The sequence below is a fragment of the Panicum virgatum genome, chromosome 5K, assembly GCF_016808335.1.
Source record: "Panicum virgatum strain AP13 chromosome 5K, P.virgatum_v5, whole genome shotgun sequence".
In the NCBI taxonomy this organism is placed as follows: Eukaryota; Viridiplantae; Streptophyta; class Magnoliopsida; order Poales; family Poaceae; genus Panicum; species Panicum virgatum.
The window spans coordinates 21790952-21812125 of record NC_053140.1 but is presented as its reverse complement, the minus strand read 5'-3'; positions in this window follow the sequence as shown (position 1 = coordinate 21812125).

Genomic DNA, 21174 nt, shown 5'->3' with positions numbered 1-21174 from the left:
TGGCCTGAGCTTCATCCAAGGTGTCCTTGCCGCATAGAATGAGATCATCTGCAAATAAAAGTGAGTGAACAGGAGGAGCACACATTCCCAGCGAGATGCCAGAGAGGTTGTTGTTGTGAAGGGCTTCTTGCAATCTGATAGAGAGCTCAATAATAGCAATTACAAAGAGGTAAGGAGTGAGGGGGCAACCCTGTCTCAATCCTCTTTGTGGGTTAAAATGATCAGAAGGCTCATCATTAACCATAACAGCTAAGGCAGGAGTAGAGATGCAAGCATGTATGAGATTGATAAAATTGGTATTAAGACCAAGTCTATGAAGGGCATGCAAAATGAAACTCCATTCAAGTCTATCAAATGCTTTAGCTATATCAATTTTAAGCATGAAAGCATTAGTATTCCAATTTTTAAGGTTAAAAGAATGGATGATCTCTTGAGTGATAATAATATTAGAAGAAATGTGCCTATGAGCAATGAAAACAGATTGTGCTTGGCTAACACAATTGGGGAGGTGATTTTTAATTCTGTTAGCCAAAGATTTAGCTATTATTTTATAGATGACATTAAACAAGCCAATAGGTCAATAATCTTGGGGAATAGTAGGGTTATTCTTTTTAGGAATGAGAGTGATAAAAGTTTGATTCAGATCAGCAGGTAAACGAGCATGAGTATAGAAATCTTTTACCACTTGATAAATGTCATCCTTTGCCCAATGCCAGGCAGATTTGTAGAAGGCTGCATTGAGGCCATCAGGACCTGGAGCTGCGTTGCTCCTCATAGTCCTGATAATATCATGGATTTCATTGAGGTCAGGAGTAGAATAAGTATACCTGAGCATGTCATTGTTTTGAACGGCCTCCTCTTCCTCAATGTTTCTGCTGACCCGGTTACCATCAGTACTAGGTTGAGTGGAAGAGTGACTATAGGAGGTGGAGCTTAGGTGAGTAGGGTTGCTTGTGGAGAAAATTTCTGTAAAGTAATTAATCAGTGTAGCAGCAAGCTAGTCTGGAGTGGTGGAATGGGTGCCATCTGGGTTGACTAGGTGGGAGATCCTGGTCTTCCTGCTCCTTTTGATAATTGCATGGTGGAAGAAAGATGAATTTCTGTCACCTTCAACTGCCCATCTCTTCTTGACACGCTGGATGTGGTAGGCCTCGTCTTTGGCCATCAGATTGTGGTGCTTGTCATGGAGTTGTTGCTGCAAGGTGTGGTTTTGAAGAGAAGGGTGTAGGCTTTGCTGATCAAGAATTTGGCTTTCGATCTGAGCAAGGAGATCATTGTTTTTTGGTTTCTTCCTTCTCCATTTTCTAAGATCTGCAGCAAGAAACTTGGTTTTTTGAGAGAAATCACGAGCAGAGGAGCGTAGCCAACTTTGTTTGGCAATTTCATGATATTCCTGTTCCATTAACCACCAATTTTCAAAACGAAAAGGTTTATTAGTACGAGGGCGATTAGAGTTCAGAACCGCAAGAATGGGAGCGTGATCGCTGTACATCATAGGGAGATGGTAGATGGTAGTGGAGGGAAATGCCAAGCACCAATCTGCATTTCCTAAACAGCGATCAAGTCTTTCATAAGTTGGAACAGAAGAAAATCTCTTATTAGTCCAAGTGTAAGCCAGACCATTATAGCCAAGATCAATAAAACCACATTGCTTAACATACACACAAAAAGCACTTATACGATTGACATCAGCACAACTGGGTCCAAGCTTTTCATTAGCATGCATAAGTTCATTAAGATCTCCCATACATAACATAGGAATACTGCTATTAAGAGTGACAAAGTTTAGAACTTGATCCCAGATTACATTAGTGGAATGATGATGAGGATCGCCATAGACACAAACTAAACCATACTGCTGCTGGTTTGATTTATTTGTACACAACACAAAGATGTAGTGCTGACTATGGTCAAAGATAGAAACCTCGACCTCATCAGTCCACATCAGCCAGAGGCCTCCTGATTGGCCTTGAGAGGGAATAACAAAAGCATCATTAAGTTTAAAGTGATTCTTAATAGAAGTTTTAGAAATAGTAGAATTACGAGTTTCTGAAATAAAACATACTTGTGCTCTAGTCGATGCGAGGAGGCGGGAAAGGTGCACTATTGTTGAATTGCGAAGGCTCCCGCCTAAGCCTCTGCAGTTCCAAGCTAGGTGTGTCATGGCTCCGGGGGCGCCATATCGGCCGGCGCCTGAGCCTAAACGTGAGTCCTTCCAAGTTGTCAAGGAGCAAAGACACCAGCAAGAAGCTGCCCTTGATGGCCATTACAACCTGGATTCTGATTAGCAGTATGGGCTTGGAGGTTAGGGAGCACAGCGTGTAACCCAGGATCCATGCCAATCTGGTCGATGTCGTGCTGAGCAGCACCATTTGCTTGAACAGGTGCCAGCATCTGGTGAGCAGTGAGGCCACCGGGTAGGAAGTACATGTTGGCGGCATTGTAAGGTGTCTGTTCAGGAACCATCTGCGACATACCTATGCCCAACGCCTCTCCCAGAGGGTCGCCAGGTGAGAGGCAAGGAGAAGTGCACCGGAGGTCAGGACAGGGTTGTTGAGGAAGTCTTGTGCCTGCATCTTGTTGCCTAGATGTAATCCCAGGGGTGGAGCTGAGAACTGCACCGCGCGAGCATGGTCACGTGCTCCAGGGGATCTTGATATGTCACGATAGCCGTGTCCGGAGACAGCTGAGTCGGCATCATTGCCATCTCCCGACCGGCCAAGTTGATGACGGTGTGGCTCGGAGTGGATCGGTTGGGGAGGTTCCCCCAGATCATCGGCGGCGGCATGAGGACCATGGAACTCTGGTTCAGGGGTACCAAGATGGGTTCTAGATGAGACCCGGCCCTGGCCTCTAGTGGTAGACATTTCAGTAGCGCCCGTGTTGCCATGGCGGGCTTCCTGCCGTTCGCGTCGTCGTCGATGTGGGAACGGATCAACCTCTGGCGGAGGGAGTCGGGGGCGGATATCGATCCGTCCACCAGCGTTGGATCTACAACACTGCCAGGGAGGCAAATCAGCTTCGTCGGCTCTGATTTGAAGGAGGGAGTCGGCTGGGGGCTCCCACGATCCAGTGATGGAGTGCGTCGGAGAGGGAGGTGGGGAGGGGCGCGGGGGAGGCCCGCGGAGGGTGGATCGAGAAATCCTGCCTCGGGGGCAGGGGTGGAAAGGAGGAAGCTCAGATGAGGCACGGCGCGGGGCGCCCCTGGGAGAGGATTTGTCCTCTCGTCCATTGTCACCGGAGGTGGGAGGAGGGAGCTGGTGAGTATGGGGAGGAGTAGGGGACTGAGTGAGGTGCGGCAGCAGAGGGAAGCTAGACAGCGGGTGAGCATTGGTGTGCGGCAGCAGCTGGCCGGGGTAGAGGTGAGCTTGCTGGATTTCAAGCATCTCCATGAGAGAGTCAACATTAGTAGCAGGAATTGTGGAGGTGACATTGAGACCCAATCTAGCAAGAATGGCATGCGCTCTGAGCTGGGAGGGGAATAGATTGGTGTTCGAGGTTGGTGAACCGGATGCGGGAGTCTGATTAATACCTAGGGAGGGGAAAGGCAGGAAAAAGTTGGAGGTGCCTTCATCAATGACCACTTTGCCCTTGGCCTCCTTCGTGTGCTTGAGTGACGGATGCCTATCCTGGTGCTGGCGCTGGTGGATGTGGTCTGCTGCATTAGGTTGGATTTGCCTTCTTGGATCCGTCCGTCCTGCTATTTGAATCTCTGACTGATACTGTCTCTGAACTGTGGTGCCCCCTTGGATTGGCATTGCTTGCTGCTGAGGGGTGGGGAGCGGGATCGGAGATGTGTCTGCCTGAGTGGAAACTTGCACTTGGACTTGCATCTGCTGATTGTTGAGCTGAGTGAATTGGAGCATGTGCTAAGTGGAGGCCTGCTGATCTGAAACTGGCTGGATGAGTGGTTCAGAGTTCGTAATCAGCCCCTGAGTGTTTGCATTTTGAGTTCCTTGCTGTTGCTGAGTATCAGTAGGAGCAGCTTGAACAACTGTGTGAGCAACATTACTAGTAACCGGCATAATTTCCTTTATGTTATTATTTGGTTGGGTGTTGTGCTGATCCAGCATCATTGCATCTTGATTATCTGCTCCCTGAGTAGGTTGAGTGTCTTGTGCAATGTTGGTAGGAGGGAGATTGCCTCCAGGAATAATAACGCCCGAAGTTCTGATAGCTCTGGTGCTCTGAACCGAACTCCCTCCCATTCTGATGCCAGCAAACACTTGTCTGAGAGTGTTGAGTGCCTGAGAAGGCAGAATAGAAAGACCTTGAAATGAAGTGATCTGGTTCTCAACCAGGTGCATGGGTATCCGGCTCCACTGCGCCATCCAATTGCCATAACGATCAAAACCCTAACTCCCACCAGCAACCATGATCCTTCTAACTCTTTCTGGGCAGTGTTCAGCATTGTGGAAGTATCTTGCACAATAAGTACAGATTCTTTTGACCTTTTCATAGTGCAGCCAAATTATCATGTTGCCCATGTTAGGAATAGAATGAAAAATCTTGTCTTTTGCAGGCTTGGTGACATCAAGCTTAATTCTAACTGGAACATAAAATGGGTCATGGTTAAAACTCCTGGGGTTCAATCTATGCCAGTTAGAAGCATGACCAATATGCTGAATTATTTCTTTGATTCTACCTTCAGTTCTAAGTTCTCTAGGTATGCCATACAGTTTAACAGAAGCATCCAGATGTTGGAAAGCATAGCCATCTCTATCTCTATCAGGCACATACATTTCAATAAGCAGATTATGGCTGCGCAATGTCCAAGGCTGGCCTCTTATAATTGACATCTTATCCCCCTCTGTATCAAACCCAGCAAGGAACAAATTTGTAGTTACCTCATCTATGTTTTTGACTCTGCCTCTCCAGAGGTTTGTGAGGTCTGATCTTGCTACATCTTCTGTAATGGGTGCAGCATTACCAACGGGATCTGCCACCATCGGCAGGAGATTGAAAGGATCTGGTTCACGGCTGCTGCTAGGAGCGGCATGGCTGCTGCTTGGAGTGGCACATGCAGCCATCACCTGAAGGGCTTCAAGTGACCTGATGAGATCATGGTTATCTGTTTGGGGCTCACGTGATGGGGAAGCATGAGTACCCTGATGAGGTGTAGGTGGAACAACGGAGATGGGGTTTGTGGTGATGACGGGTGGAGTGGGTGTCGACGATCCAAGAGGATCAGGGGGGCCGAGAGGGCAAGGTGGATCGGGTGGAACATGCTCCATTGTCGGGGGGACCAGAGCATTGGGGTCATCGTCGTTCATGGCGTGGAGTAGCAGGAGGAATCATAGAACTGGGGGGAGAAAGGTGAAAGTGGTGGTCGGTTGTAGTTGATAAAGCATGGTGAAAGAAACAGGAGTCACCGGATTGGGGCGGCGGAGACAAGGTGATCCTGGGTGGTGGCGCGTGGCGACGAAGAGCAGTGGAGCAGAAGGGCAGGTGTCACCGCCGTCGTTGAGGAAGGTGTCGACGCCTCAGTAGACCGATTCCGAGTGGAACCCACCACATAATCGGACCAAAACTAAGAAGATTGGAAAGATCGGAGAAGGAAAAGCAAGCCAAGCAGAGATCGAGATGAGCAAACTAGATTAACCATGGTGGTGGATCTAGGAATCCTAGGGGTGGGGAGGAAGGAAGGTGGCGTACGGCATTTCGCCCAGTACTACTCAGAGCGTTTCCGGCATGTGAACTAAGGTACGAGTGATTATGAGTGTGGAAACTACAATGTGAGCTATGAGTTGTATGGGATAGTAGTGTGGGGTGAGCTTTACAATATAGTTTCACTCTCTTAATTATTATATATGCTGAAATATGATTTTGATATTTTTTAAGTTTTATAGGTCACAATAGTCTTACCATACGAGTTTCACTTCCTTAATTGTGGTTTGCTATTTTTTGAATTAAATGAACTTTTTGAATAAATGTGAAAATCGATTTGTAGGGTCGTGTGACGCCCCCACCCATCCCTACAAATGATTCCTATATATATATATATATATATATATATTGCAGTCCTCCAACACTTAGCAAAATTTTCGTGTTCGCACCAAGGATTTCTTTGGGCTGCAAAATTTTTTTGGCTCTTCCTCCTCCCTGCGCCTTCGGCCTGGCTGTTGGTACTTTGTAACGTCACGAATAAAATCCGCAAGCGCACGGATACCGCTGTAGCTTTCACCCAGGAGTATTCCAGGGTATCGTATCCATTGAGGAACGTGAGTACACTATCTACGGGTTCAGGCTCATCCAAGGACACACACTCTGGTGTAGAAGGGATAGAATAGAGAGGACTTCCTAAGATTTAGAACCTATGTTTAGAAGAAGAGATTCCTCGCCTTGTACTTCAAACTACTGGTTTCAACTGGCTTATACAAGCCAGTAGCTCCTGTAATGATGTTCTATCCAATATCCGAACATGGAGGGTTACTCAGGCTCGAACAGGGCTGTCACCACCTGCCGGCTACCTCTCAATCCGTGGGCGTATCAGATAACTAAGTGGTAAAGTCTAGCCTAGACACCACGTCTACTCTCTACCGTACTGATCCTAACCCTGGCCAAGATTATCCGTCTCTATCCGGAGTCTTAAGCTAGGATCATATGCTACTCTAAGCATACACTCAATTCAATAAAAGGCAGAAGAAGTAACTTGCAACTAAACCCTATTTCTAAATAAGAAAGACTCGAATACTTACAACCAAATAAGCATCCGTCGAGGTACAAGCGGAGAAGAGTGCCGACAAACCCGGCACTTCCCCTGACTCCTCCTCACTCTCCTCCTATTCTTCTACACCCCTAGACTGCCTAAAGCATCTAGGATGAAGATCTCCAAGCTCCAAGAGAAGGAAGGTGAAGTGGTGTGTGTTGTGTGTGTGTTGTTCATTTCTTCACCCCCTCCCTTCTATTTATAGGAGGGAGCCACGGCCAAGGGGAGCTCCATCTGCAGCTGAGCCTCGATGAACCGACCTCTACATCCAATGACAAGCCTCCACGTGGAGGAGTTAAGGCGGTGGTGTCCACTGGGCCGTCGGCCGACCAAGGTGGTCGGCCGACTGGCCCATGGGGCCAACCGACCTTCCCTTTCTTCTGTTGGGCTGCTCTCTAGGCCAATGGTATGTGTCTTGATCTCTGTTATGTCGATTCCTTGCTCTGGTGGGCCCTTTTATCCTTGTGTTGACATGTGTCGTGCTCTAATTTGTCGGAACGTCGTGTCTCGGATCACGCCACACCGCTTTTGCTGCAAATTTAGCTAAAAAACACCTGCACACATTCTCAAATACCATCTGTGGAATTCATTAATAAATAATCCTATCCTAGCATTTATTCTACAATATGGTTGAATTTTGTGCAGGAGTTGACGGTCAAAAAGGGTCGTTAGTGACCGTCAACAAGATCCCCCACACTTGGCCCTTTGCTCGTCCCAAGTAAAGGTCAGGACTAAGGTGCCTTGGCATCTTGATAAAATATTCTGCACAAAAGTTATTCCATACCTTGCCTTTGCTTGTGAACTTGGGTGTGTCTGCCATGAGGTTTGTAACTGTTGAAGAACATAATGATCTTGGCCTGAAGTGTCATCCTGCCATGTTACCAAATTTGGGGATTTTTTGCAAAGATTTTCACAAAGAAATTGTTCATGGTCCCATCCTTCTTTATAGGTTTCTCAAGATCGCTCATGTGTAATCTCTTACCTGGGCTTGCCTCTACTTTACCTTATTGATATGGCTGATATATGTGGAGTTCGGAAGGAGAGTAGAGGAGCATCTGCTTGACTCAAATCTATTGCAAAATCAAAGATTGGATCCATGTGACATCCCAGTTTTTAAAATACTAAGCAAGAAATATTAAGCACATAATCATGCTTAATAAGCAAGAGAAATTCAAGTTAAACTTTTCTTTTGGGAAATAATATAAGTGTGTTTTTGTGTATATGAAATTTCACACATGAAATGACAAGTCTTTTGAATCATGGTTTTTAAAGATTTAAACTACATTTCAAATTTCGAACCCATCTGCTTTGATAATAATTTCTAAAAATATAGTTCAAACGAATTTTTTGCCCAAAACCAAAGTTATAGGTTTTCAAAAGACGAACAACTTTTGTGTTCAAAGTTTTTCGAGTTATCACACAACAATGGGAGAAAATTTTGAATTCCGAAGTATATAGTACCTTTTCACATGCACTCAAGTTTTAAATTTTATTTTTGAAACGAAGCCTCAAATGAACTTTTGCCTAAAACGAAAGTTGTAGATCTCGAAATTTTGAACAACTTTGGTATTCAAAAGTTTTTCGTTTGAGGCCATGAAGAAGGAGAAAAACTGGTTTTACAAACTGGACTTTGGAAATTCGAGCTAATTACAGAAATGCCATCGCCTCCACCTCCTGCTCTGCTCGTGCCGCCGCAGCTTCTCGACGTCGGTGCCAACACGCGTCGCCATGCCTTTGCCTCGCTGCCGTTCCAGTCATCTCACGAAGCAAAGTCCAATTTCCCCTCAGCCTCTTCCTCGCGCTAGAGCCGAGCTCGCCCAGAACCGCACCATGGGCGCCGCCGCCTCTGCTCCCGCGGAGCTCACCCCTCCGGCCTCCCTCCGCCCCAAATGACCCCCAGCTAGCTCCCCGTCGCCGCTCTAAAGCTCCTGCACCCGGCCTCGCCTTGCTTCTTCCACCAGAACGCCGCCACCACGAAGCAGGGCCGCCGCCGCCGCCCCTAGGCCACTGTCGAGCTCCCACCTCCGCCCTCCCACGGCTCCGATTCACCTTGGGAACGGCTTCACCTCGCCCCAACGAAGCTCCCAAGCCCAGCCACCTCCATCCATGGTCGCTGGAACGCCGCCGCCGCGGCACAGTTCCGCTATTATCCGCCGGCGCATGTGGAGCCGCCGCCTCGGACCTCCTCCCCGCGAACCAAGGACACCCAGAGGTGCGGCTCAGTCCCCTCTCTCTTTTCCCCAACTTTCCCCTCACCTCCGGTGCCTCTCCTCATTGGAAACGGCGCTGTCCGACCCTCCTCTGTTCTCCAATGTCCGCCAGGGACCTCTAGTTAGAAGAAACAGAAGTTCAGGGGCCTCTGCGCAAAAAGAGATACTTTTTCCTTTTTCTTTTCCAAAGCAGTGAACTTCGAAAATTCGTATAAAATCGTAGAAAATTCAGAAAAATACAAACTAAAATGTTTTGGAATCCTTAGATCAATACCTACAACTTTTGTTACAGTGACATGTTCATTTTATGCTTCTATTTTAATCTGGGAAAAAGATTAGATTAATGAGACTTTAATTGTTCTAGGAATTTTGCTCAGTATCTTTGTGTGATTTTTGATAAGTAGCTACTTATTGGAATTCTTAGCTTGGTGTAAAAATTTGAGCACCAGATAAGACTTGTAACTAGATGAAACCCTTTTCTTTGTTGGATCTAGCATAATACTTTGCATTTTTGTTATTGATGTTATAATGAATAGTTATAGATGAAACTTTTTCTGTACACTTAATATCCTGAAATAACAGTCCAGTAAAAGTTTGAAAGCCATCACATGTCTCTAGATATGGTTTGATTTAATCCATGTGTAATAGTGCTAACTCATGATAAATAGTTCTAGTGATTAGAAAAATCTGAAATTTATACCATTATTTAGTTTTGGGTATATGAACCTGCATGCCAAGTTTGAGGGTCAAATGTGGAGTAGAACCTGAGATGTTAATTACTCTTGATATCACCTTGCTTAGTTTGTCATTTTTGCTCTGGTCTTTATGCTACATATTTATATATGAATTTTGCAGAGAATGACATTCTAGATAAATAGTTGCTGTACAAAAAGTTTGAACATGTCTACTTAACAGAAACTAGCTGGGTTATTTATGCATGTTGTCACATAAGTAAATGCATTACTGAAGTTGTAAATGGTTTTAAATGCTGAATTTACTATTGTGTGTGTGTTGAGTTGTTATTTATTTAGCAAACCATGATTTACTTGCTTTCGGAAACAACTACCACTTGTTTATGACGTTAGTGAGCTTCTTTTGTGCCGTTGATCATGATGCCTTGTGTAGTTAGAAATGTTAAATACTACTCTGTAAACGATTGCCCAGTAAAATATGAATAGACGTGTTTCACTCTTTAACTTCGGATTTTGTTTGAATTACAACTTTATAGTAAAGCAAGTTATAAGTTGTTATCATCATACACTCATGCATGTGCATTTCATATAGACACGACTACTCTCGCCGACGGTACGTATGAGCTGGTGCCTGAAGCGGAAGAAGGTCCCGGAGAAGCTCAAGTGAACTTCGCCGACGCTGTTGAGAATCCGATCCCGACTCCAGCAGCCTCTAACTATCACCGACCTAGTGTTATTCTCAGGCAAGCCCCGGAGCATGTTCCTCTATTTTAATTTTATGCAACTTATTATTGTTCCTATCTACTTGTGCATTAAGTTACAGGAGTTAATTGGAACCTTAGATGCATGATCCTAGGTACCTATGTTTGATCACTAGTATGTGTAGGTCACTAGTTGGCTATGCTAATTGTTCGGTAGAAGTCGAGTGATTTCCTGTCACTCGCGAGAATTATAGGAGTTGGTTGTTTAATACCTGCTGCAACTATAAGGCCTACGGGCGGGGCTGTGGTACTTGTGATGCCCCGTCTGTTTAGTGAAATTTAATAAGGCCGCAGTGTGTGGTAGTGGTGGTTAAGCGTTTGAACGTACTAGACACATGCCGAGAATATGGTAATCGGTAAGCTTAAGTACCTGATTGGACCGGCGAGTGGACTTCTCCCTCACCTTCTTTGAACGTCGTTTCTCATGCGCGCACATGCGGGTGCAGAGTCGTCGTACTCTGTAGTCGAGGACGGTGACCCTGATCCACAACCCGGAAAGAAAGGGGAAATGTTGCACATGTGACTCTATGAGTAACCACGTGACGTGTGTTTAGGTCTGCCTGGCCAGGTTAACAAATTCGATTCGAATCGTCCGTTTCTCACGGTTTGGGACTGCTTAACCCTTTTGCCACATAGAGTAAGAAGTGAAAGATGATGATGATGAATTTGGCTGGTTGGTTGATGAAAGATAATTGTTTCCACCATGTGTGATATTGGATAGATGCTCACTTAGAGTGGTAATTGAACTAGAATCTGGAAGCTAAAACCTGAATTTAAGGATCTACTCTTTACTGCTTTTCGGCAAACAAACCCCTCAAGCCAAAAGCCTTGCATGTCTAGATAAAGGGCTTAATATACCCTTAGTCGGGTAAGCCATGCTGAGTATTAGTATACTCACCCTTGCTTGTGGCTTTGTTTTTCAGGTGGTATATCTGAGGGTGTGGCTGACGTCATGTACGGGCTTCATCATGACGTCTTGATTCGTCGGTAGAATATCGTTCATTTCTCCGCCGCACTTAATCTCTGTTGTCTTTTATGAATTCAAATTTGGTTTGTAATATTAATTCAATTTCATACTCTGTGCTGTAAAATTGTGGAATGTTGCATTCTCTGGACTGCTTTGTCGATCCTGTTCAAGTGGTTTAATCGGGATTTTACCCGACAGCACTGCCGGATTACTCCGTTTTAAGTGCGTGTTAACTCTGATTGTCGTTTTGATGATGGTTATTGCACTTAAGCCGGATTAATTTAGGCGGAACTGCCACAGCTGGTATCAGAGCTGCAAAGCATAGTTCCGAGAGTGTGACAAACCTTAAAATCCTATTTTCTTAAAACTTGATCACAAAAATCGCAATTGTAAATATGTTGGTTCGTTAAGGATTGTGCATAGTTCGTAAAGCCCTAGGGGAATTATGGGAGTTTTTTTAGGTGGCTATCTATTTATGGTTTATTTATATCTGACTTCTAGCACTTATTATTTATGTCAAACCTTACTTTTGTGCACAATCAACCCTTAAATTCTGTAACGACGTACCTACGCTAAGGTAAGAAGGTAAGGATCCTCAGTCAGCTGAGAGAGTCTGACCTTCCCGTCGGTGATGCGAGCCGAACGCTGCCCTCAAGCAGTGGCTTACTTGAGGTACTGCCAATATACCAACTATCGGTTGACTATATTGGGAATAAAGTATACTCAGTCAGCTGAGGGAGTCTGACCTTCCCGTCGGTGATGCGAACCGAACGCTGTGCTCAAGCAGTGGCCTACTTGAGCTGCTGCCAATATACCAACCTCGGTCGATTATACTGGGAGTAAAGGAACTTGTGAATACGCCACTGAGTAGCGTATGTTAACGTTGGCTATACGGCGGAAATTGTATGACTGCCATTTCTATAGCAAACGGTAATGTATGGGTGAATATGTGGGCAACTGCATATGCGTTACCCATGTGGCGTAGGACACATGGGGGCCGTTCGTGAGTGCTGGCACGAAGGGTCCAGTCGTGAATAATTATATATATTTATGCTGTTCATTTCCTGCAGGTACGCTAACCCCGATTCCGATAGGTTAAGAACGAATAGAATTCGGTTAAATATATATAGGGAGAGACGTAATTTGTGCCAAGCCACTGGCGCTAACCCCGCAAGTCCAAAGCTATTTGGTAGTTGTTTTGTTTTGTGAGGACGTATAGGACGTGCATGCATCATGGCATATCTGGGTTTGGTTGATTGTCGTGCTTATTGCGTCGTTCTTTTAAAATGTGGTGCTGTTACCTAAATGTCCAACTAGATTTTAGTGTACTTTGTAGTGGACTTATGCAATCTGCTAGGCTAATCTTGGTTGAGAAGATCTTCTTCAATAGTTTGGATCTTGTGTGAACCTTATGTTTCCTCTTAGCTTATCATTCAAATCCAACCCTTGATCAATGCCTTGAGCATGTTCCAGCAAAACCATTGGTGCCTTTTCCTATATTGGCTAAGCTTTGATGTTTGTTAGCAAAACCCTTCAATCCTTGGCTCAATGAATATTCTATTTTATCTCGAAGTCGGGTATTCTATTGTGGGGCATTTCATTTCCAACATCTGGAAACTTGTACCCTCGTTCTTGCTCGGTTAAAAATGAGTAAATTAAATAGGTTCATGACCATAATAACCTTTTTGAATACAATCATTGCTACAATAGTTATGCACCATGTCATTTCACGTCATCGTTCAATGCATGGTGTCTCATCATCATCGGTAATCCGTAGACTGACTAACGGGTATGCGTTCGAGTGTAACATCGTGGGTTATCTTCAGTTCCCTCTAACCTATCTTGCCGTTGCTGGCACTGTTGGGTTGCTACTCTTGATTTCTCTTGTGGTGGTGTTTAGTCACGTGACCTTGATGCCGCGACGGAACCTAGACTCTCGTGTGCGCTGCAGCCACATGATTGAGCTATTAGGAGCGCGTTGGTGTTTAGGTATGTGTGACGTAACTCACTGCAATCCCTTTCTATGCAACCTTACTAGTGTCCTAACCTTTGGTCCTTACTCAAGCATATAGGGCTAACGAGTTTTAGTCGCGGGAAAATGGGTATGGTATGCGCATTGCACTGTCTGCATCATTGGTCCAGCATCATGGCAAATGCATCATGACTTTGAACATTTGCATAGTGACATTTTATGGGCATAAAAATCATATTTTGTGACTAGCTAAATCTTGAGCAAGGATGTTCCAAACAATCCTCTTGACCAATCTTCAGTATTATCCTTCCTTGATATCCATAAATCTTGTAATAACTCTCATCGACATCTGCAAATGATCCACGCCGAAGGATATTCTTATCTCGGCCCAGCGAGAGCTTGACCACCTTGCCTCATCGTCGCTGATTGTCCTTTCACACTTTCCTTCTGAACTTGAAAATCTTGTATGGCGAGTTTGTACCATTTAGTTGAAGGGCCGTGCAAGAGTCCAAAATGGATGTTTTCTTGAACATGTCGTCGTCATAAAGAGGTGGTAGACTTGTTGAAAATGTCGTGGTGATCAAAGCTACCTATGCTGTTTGAACGAGAGAGCATACAATACCTGAAGTCAGACCTGTTACCTTTTGGACAACAATCAAGAAAGATGTGTATTTCTCAATCAGCCACCCTATTTTCTTAATCCTTTGTGAAGTGTTCAACTCTTATCTGCATGGGAACATACCGTTAAGATCAACCTTCTCTAGTGTAACCTTTCCCTTCTGGCTTTGATGGGTATTAGGTTCCTCTTCCCTTGAAAGTCTTTCGTTCGGAATCTCGGGACGAGATTCTTTTTAAGGGGGGTAGGCTGTGACATCCCAGTTTTTAAAATACTAAGCAAGAAATATTAAGCACATAATCATGCTTAATAAGCAAGAGAAATTCAAGTTAAACTTTTCTTTTGGGAAATAATATAAGTGTGTTTTGTGTATATGAAATTTCACACATGAAATGACAAGTCTTTTGAATCATGGTTTTTAAAGATTTAAACTACATTTCAAATTTCGAACCCATCTGCTTTGATAATAATTTCTAAAAATATAGTTCAAACGAATTTTTTGCCCAAAACCAAAGTTATAGGTTTTCAAAAGACGGACAACTTTTGTGTTCAAAGTTTTTCGAGTTATCACACAACAATGGGAGAAAATTTTGAATTCCGAAGTATATAGTACCTTTTCACATGCACTCAAGTTTTAAATTTTATTTTTCAAACAGAGCCTCAAATGAACTTTTGCCTAAAACGAAAGTTGTAGATCTCGAAATTTTGAACAACTTTGGTATTCAAAAGTTTTTCGTTTGAGGCCATGAAGAAGGAGAAAAACTGGTTTTACAAACTGGACTTTGGACATTCGAGCTAATTACAGAAATGCCATCGCCTCCACCTCCTGCTCTGCTCGTGCCGCCGCAGCTTCTCGATGTCGGTGCCAACACGCGTCGCCATGCCTTTGCCTCGCTGACGTTCCAGTCGTCTCACGAAGCGAAGTCCAATTTCCCCTCAGCCTCTTCCTCGCGCTAGAGCCGAGCTCGCCCAGAACCGCACCATGGGCACCGCCGCCTCTGCTCCCGCGGAGCTCACCCCTCCGGCCTCCCTCCGCCCCAAATGACCCCCAGCTAGCTCCCCGTCGCCGCTCTAAAGCTCCTGCACCCGGCCTCGCCTTGCTTCTTCCACCAGAACGCCGCCACCACGAAGCAGGGCCGCCGCCGCCGCCCCTAGGCCACCGTCGAGCTCCCACCTCCGCCCTCCCACGGCTCCGATTCACCTTGGGAACGGCTTCACCTCGCCCCAACGGAGCTCCCAAGCCCAGCCACCTCCATCCATGGTCGCCGGAACGCCGCCGCCGCGGCACAGCTCCGCTATTATCCGCCGGCGCATGTGGAGCCGCCGCCTCGGACCTCCTCCCCGCGAACCAAGGACACCCAGAGGTGCGGCTCAGTCCCCTCTCTCTTTTCCCCAACTTTCCCCTCACCTCCGGTGCCTCTCCTCGCTGGAAATGGCGCCGTACGACCCTCCTCTGTTCTCTAATGTCCGCCAGGGACCTCTAGTTAGAAGAAACAGAAGTTCAGGGGCCTCTGCGCAAAAAGAGATACTTTTTCCTTTTTCTTTTCCAAAGCAGTGAACTTTGAAAATTCGTATAAAATTGTAGAAAATTCAGAAAAATACAAACTAAAATGTTTTGGAATACTTAGATCAATACCTACAACTTTTGTTACAGTCACATGTTCATTTTATGCTTCTATTTTAATCTGGGAAAAAGATTAGATTAATGGGACTTTAATTGTTCTAGGAATTTTGCTCAGTATCTTTGTGTGATTTTTTATAAGTAGCTACTTATTGGAATTCTTAGCTTGGTGTAAAAATTTGAGCACCAGATAAGACTTGTAACTAGATGAAACCCTTTTCTTTGTTGGATCTAGCATAATACTTTGCATTTTTGTTATTGATGTTATAATGAATAGTTATAGATGAAACTTTTTCTGTACACTTAATATCCTGAAATAACAGTCCAGTAAAAGTTTGAAAGCCATCACATGTCTCTAGATATGGTTTGATTTAATCCATGTGTAATAGTGCTAACTCATGATAAATAGTTCTAGTGATTAGAAAAATCTGAAATTTATACCATTATTTAGTTTTGGGTATATGAACCTGCATGCCAAGTTTGAGGGTCAAATGTGGAGTAGAACCTGAGATGTTAATTACTCTTGATATCACCTTGCTTAGTTTGTCATTTTTGCTCTGGTCTTTATGCTACATATTTATATATGAATTTTGCAGAGAATGACATTCTAGATAAATAGTTGCTGTACAAAAAGTTTGAACATGTCTACTTAACAAAAACTAGCTGGGTTATTTATGCATGTTGTCACATAAGTAAATGCATTACTGAAGTTGTAAATGGTTTTAAATGCTGAATTTACTATTGTGTGTGTGTTGAGTTGTTATTTATTTAGCAAACCATGATTTACTTGCTTTCGGAAACAACTACCACTTGTTTATGACGTTAGTGAGCTTCTTTTGTGCCGTTGATCATGATGCCTTGTGTAGTTAGAAATGTTAAATACTACTCTGTAAACGATTGCCCAGTAAAATATGAATAGACGTGTTTCACTCTTTAACTTCGGATTTTGTTTGAATTACAACTTTATAGTAAAGCAAGTTATAAGTTGTTATCATCATACACTCATGCATGTGCATTTCATATAGACACGACTACTCTCGCCGACGGTACGTATGAGCTGGTGCCTGAAGCGGAAGAAGGTCCCGGAGAAGCTCAAGTGAACTTCGCCGACGCTGTTGAGAATCCGATCCCGACTCCAGCAGCCTCTAACTATCACCGACCTAGTGTTATTCTCAGGCAAGCCCCGGAGCATGTTCCTCTATTTTAATTTTATGCAACTTATTATTGTTCCTATCTACTTGTGCATTAAGTTACAGGAGTTAATTGGAACCTTAGATGCATGATCCTAGGTACCTATGTTTGATCACTAGTATGTGTAGGTCACTAGTTGGCTATGCTAATTGTTCGGTAGAAGTCGAGTGATTTCCTGTCACTCGCGAGAATTATAGGAGTTGGTTGTTTAATACCTGCTGCAACTATAAGGCCTACGGGCGGGGCTGTGGTACTTGTGATGCCCCGTCTGTTTAGTGAAATTTAATAAGGCCGCAGTGTGTGGTAGTGGTGGTTAAGCGTTTGAACGTACTAGACACATGCCGAGAATATGGTAATCGGTAAGCTTAAGTACCTGATTGGACCGGCGAGTGGACTTCTCCCTCACCTTCTTTGAACGTCGTTTCTCATGCGCGCACATGCGGGTGCAGAGTCGTCGTACTCTGTAGTCGAGGACGGTGACCCTGATCCACAACCCGGAAAGAAAGGGGAAATGTTGCACATGTGACTCTATGAGTAACCACGTGACGTGTGTTTAGGTCTGCCTGGCCAGGTTAACAAATTCGATTCGAATCGTCCGCTTCTCACGGTTTGGGACTGCTTAACCCTTTTGCCACATAGAGTAAGAAGTGAAAGATGATGATGATGAATTTGGCTGGTTGGTTGATGAAAGATAATTGTTTCCACCATGTGTGATATTGGATAGATGCTCACTTAGAGTGGTAATTGAACTAGAATCTGGAAGCTAAAACCTGAATTTAAGGATCTACTCTTTACTGCTTTTCGGCAAACAAACCCCTCAAGCCAAAAGCCTTGCATGTCTAGATAAAGGGCTTAATATACCCTTAGTCGGGTAAGCCATGCTGAGTATTAGTATACTCACCCTTGCTTGTGGCTTTGTTTTTCAGGTGGTATATCTGAGGGTGTGGCTGACGTCATGTACGGGCTTCATCATGACGTCTTGATTCGTCGGTAGAATATCGTTCATTTCTCCGCCGCACTTAATCTCTGTTGTCTTTTATGAATTCAAATTTGGTTTGTAATATTAATTCAATTTCATACTCTGTGCTGTAAAATTGTGGAATGTTGCATTCTCTGGACTGCTTTGTCGATCCTGTTCAAGTGGTTTAATCGGAATTTTACCCGACAGCACTACCGGATTACTCCGTTTTAAGTGCGTGTTAACCCTGATTGTCGTTTTGATGATGGTTAGCGCACTTAAGCCGGATTAATTTAGGCGGAACTGCCACAATCCATAGGCATCATACTTATATTTGCGAACTAATTAGGTTAGTGCACAGAGAATTATATACTCCTTTTTATGACTGACTTTATTTTATTCGGTCATGCTTCTCTGGCATGCCATCTTTTTTTTCTCTCTCTCTCTCTGGGTCATGCTTCTTTGGCATGCCTTTTTTTCTCTCTTTTTTTTAATACTACTGTCAGACAATATTTATGGAGTATTTGTTTCAACTGTGCATATAACCTTTAATCAGAAGCGCAAATAAAGTATAACCATGATGGGTCACAAAATTTGATAAGCTCAATATGCAGTCAAGAGACATATGCAAAAGATGTTTATGTGGAAATTGTTATATGGCTCTGGTAGGAAAAAGGCACACGGAGGTGACGATCATGAACTTAATTTTCATGTTTCATAAATAAGTTTCCCCAAGCTCGTTAACATGTATGGAATAAAAAATTGGAGCCAGAACATATCACGTTAGTCAACACATACATAATCATGGGTTCCCTACAAAGTTTTAGTTCACAAACTTGAGCGTAGTCGGAACAACAATTATGCATTCATTCATCAAGAACCCCTTTTAGCATGTTTTAAACAGTTCTTTAAATATTTCAGATATTATACTCATGTTTTAACAATGCTATAGGGAGGAAACAAGTGAGGTGATAGAAACTCAGTAGTCGGAGCGGGATGGTGCGTGACGTGTGAGAATGATAGTGATGTGTACGCCCAACATCACGAGATCCCCCCCCCACACTTGTTTTCGACCTACCCATCGATCATAGATAAAACAAAACAAAATAGATAATGGGGCTCTACCGGCATTAACACCGGGGACCCAAAGTTTTCAAATAAACCAAATTATTCCCGAGGCGCTTACTAAACCGAATTAAACCTAAACGAATTAACCTAAACTAGCGCCCAACTTATCCTATGATAATGACCTTCCTAAGAAGCGAATCCTAGTAAAGGTCCTTGTGACCTGTAGCCTCGTACAAGCGCTTCATCTTAGCGCTCAACCCTCGACGTAGGATCTGGAGATCGTCACGAAGCTCTTCCACCTCGATCTTCCTGTCCGCAAGCTGGTCCTCCAGGCGCCTGTTCTCCAGACACAACTGCTGAACCATTGCGGTGAGGTTGGAAATGGTGGGTCCTTCTCTAACAGTGTCGCCCTTTGGCTTTGGTGGCGACGACTTGGACCTTGGCTTCCTAGAGGATGGGCTGCCAGTTGCACTTTTCTACTGCGCGTCCGGGGTCTGAATTGGGGTTGCCCCCTTCCCAGACACCGGGTCATTCTTCTGTGGTGCAAGGCTAGCCGGTATCTCCTGGGGTGGCACCGAAGACCCCGTCGCCACATCCTTATTGAAGAGTTGCTTGGCGATCGGTTTCCAAGAAGGTGGAATCTCCTTGGGCGGTCTCTTGTAAGGGCTCTGAGCGCGAGCCCCTGATCTCCCCCTTTTGATGGGCGATGGCGACCTCGCAGCGGAGCGGGGCCGCTGGGTGTCACGCCCCCTGATCGGCTGACCGGGGTGGTCGGCCGACCAGTGGGTAGCATCCACCAGTGTCCCGCTGTTCCCAGTGGTAGGGACCATCGCCAGAGGTTGAACAAAGATCGCCTCGTCCTCCATCATTGTGTCGGCGGCAGGGTTTGGTGTGTTGGAGGGCGAGGGGATTGCGGGACAAGCCGCGGTTGGTGTGATGGCAACAGGTTTCGGGATTCCCTCGCCAGCCATGGCTAAGTGATGGTGGGATGCTGCTGGATTTGATGAGGGATTTGGAGTAGATGGAAATAAGGTGGAGAAGGAGTTTTAGGTTTTCTAGAAGAAGGGCGCGGAAACTCTCCTTTTCTCCTTGCGAATGCCGTCGTGGTTGACAGATTCGGACTGAAAATGGGTCAAAGGGGCCGAGCACCGAGGATGGGCTACATTGGGGCCAGCCCATGCTCGGTCGACCATGGCTGGGCCCTAGTGGGCCCCAGCTTCCTTTGCTCGACAGGTGGGGCTAAGTATGTTATAGTGGTAGTGGGCCCACCTGCCCTTTTGGCCTATATGGCTCTTATTTAGATATATAGGCGCGATCAACTAAGTGGATCATGTCTATTTCTTCATCAAGAGCTTTGTTGTGGTTTAGGAAAAGCTTGAGACGTTGACCGTTTACCTTATAGGTGTTACCGTCGTCATCTTATATCCTGATAGCTCCATGGGGTGCAGTATCACGGTCCTAGCCATTTGCTTTGTAGTTTTCCATGATCAAACAATTTGACCTTGGAATTTAAAAGTAAGACCTTGTCTCCTGGGTTGAAGGTCTTGGGCTTCAACCGCTTATCATGCCATGTATTGGTTCTTTCCTTATAGATTGAGGCACTGTGATAAGCTTTATCTCTCCATTCCTCAAGTTCCGAGATCTGGCGCTTGCGGTGCTCTCTGGCTTGTTTAAGGTCCATGTTCCATTTCCGGATAGCCCAATGCGCTCTGTGCTCCAGCTCTACAGGTAAGTGGCAAGTCTTCCCGTAGACGATCTGGTAGGGTAACATTCCAATGGGTGTCTTGTATGCTGTGCGGTATGCCCATAGAGCATCCGGTAGCTTCAGCTTCCATCCCTTCCCCATTTCATTTACAGTCTTTTGCAGAATATTTTTGATTTGTTTGTTAGATGTTTCTGCTTGACCGCTGGTCTGGGGGTGATATGGGGTCGCGATGTTGTGCCTTGTCCCTAGTTCCTCGAGAAAGTGTCGGTAGGACGAGTCAATGAAGTGTGACCCTCTGTCACTGATTACCATCCTTGGTGTGCCAAACCTTGGGAAGATAATCTCGTGAAATATCTTATAGGTGTGCTTTGCATCTGCGGCCCTGCATGGCATGGCTTCGATCCATTTGGAGACATAGTCTACGGCAACTAAGATATACTCACAACCTTGGGATCTGACGAAAGGTCCCATATAATTGATTCCCCACACGCCGAATAGTTCGACTTGAAGGTTATAAGTTAAGGGCATCGCATTGCGAGCTGTGATTCCTCCATGCTTCTGGCAATTTTGGCATCTTCGGATGAAGTTTCGGGTATCTTGATACATAGATGGCCAATAGAATCCACTTTGCCAGATTTTCGCCTGAGTGCGAAATACACCATAGTGACCTCCATATGGTGATGCATGGCATCTTTCTATGATCT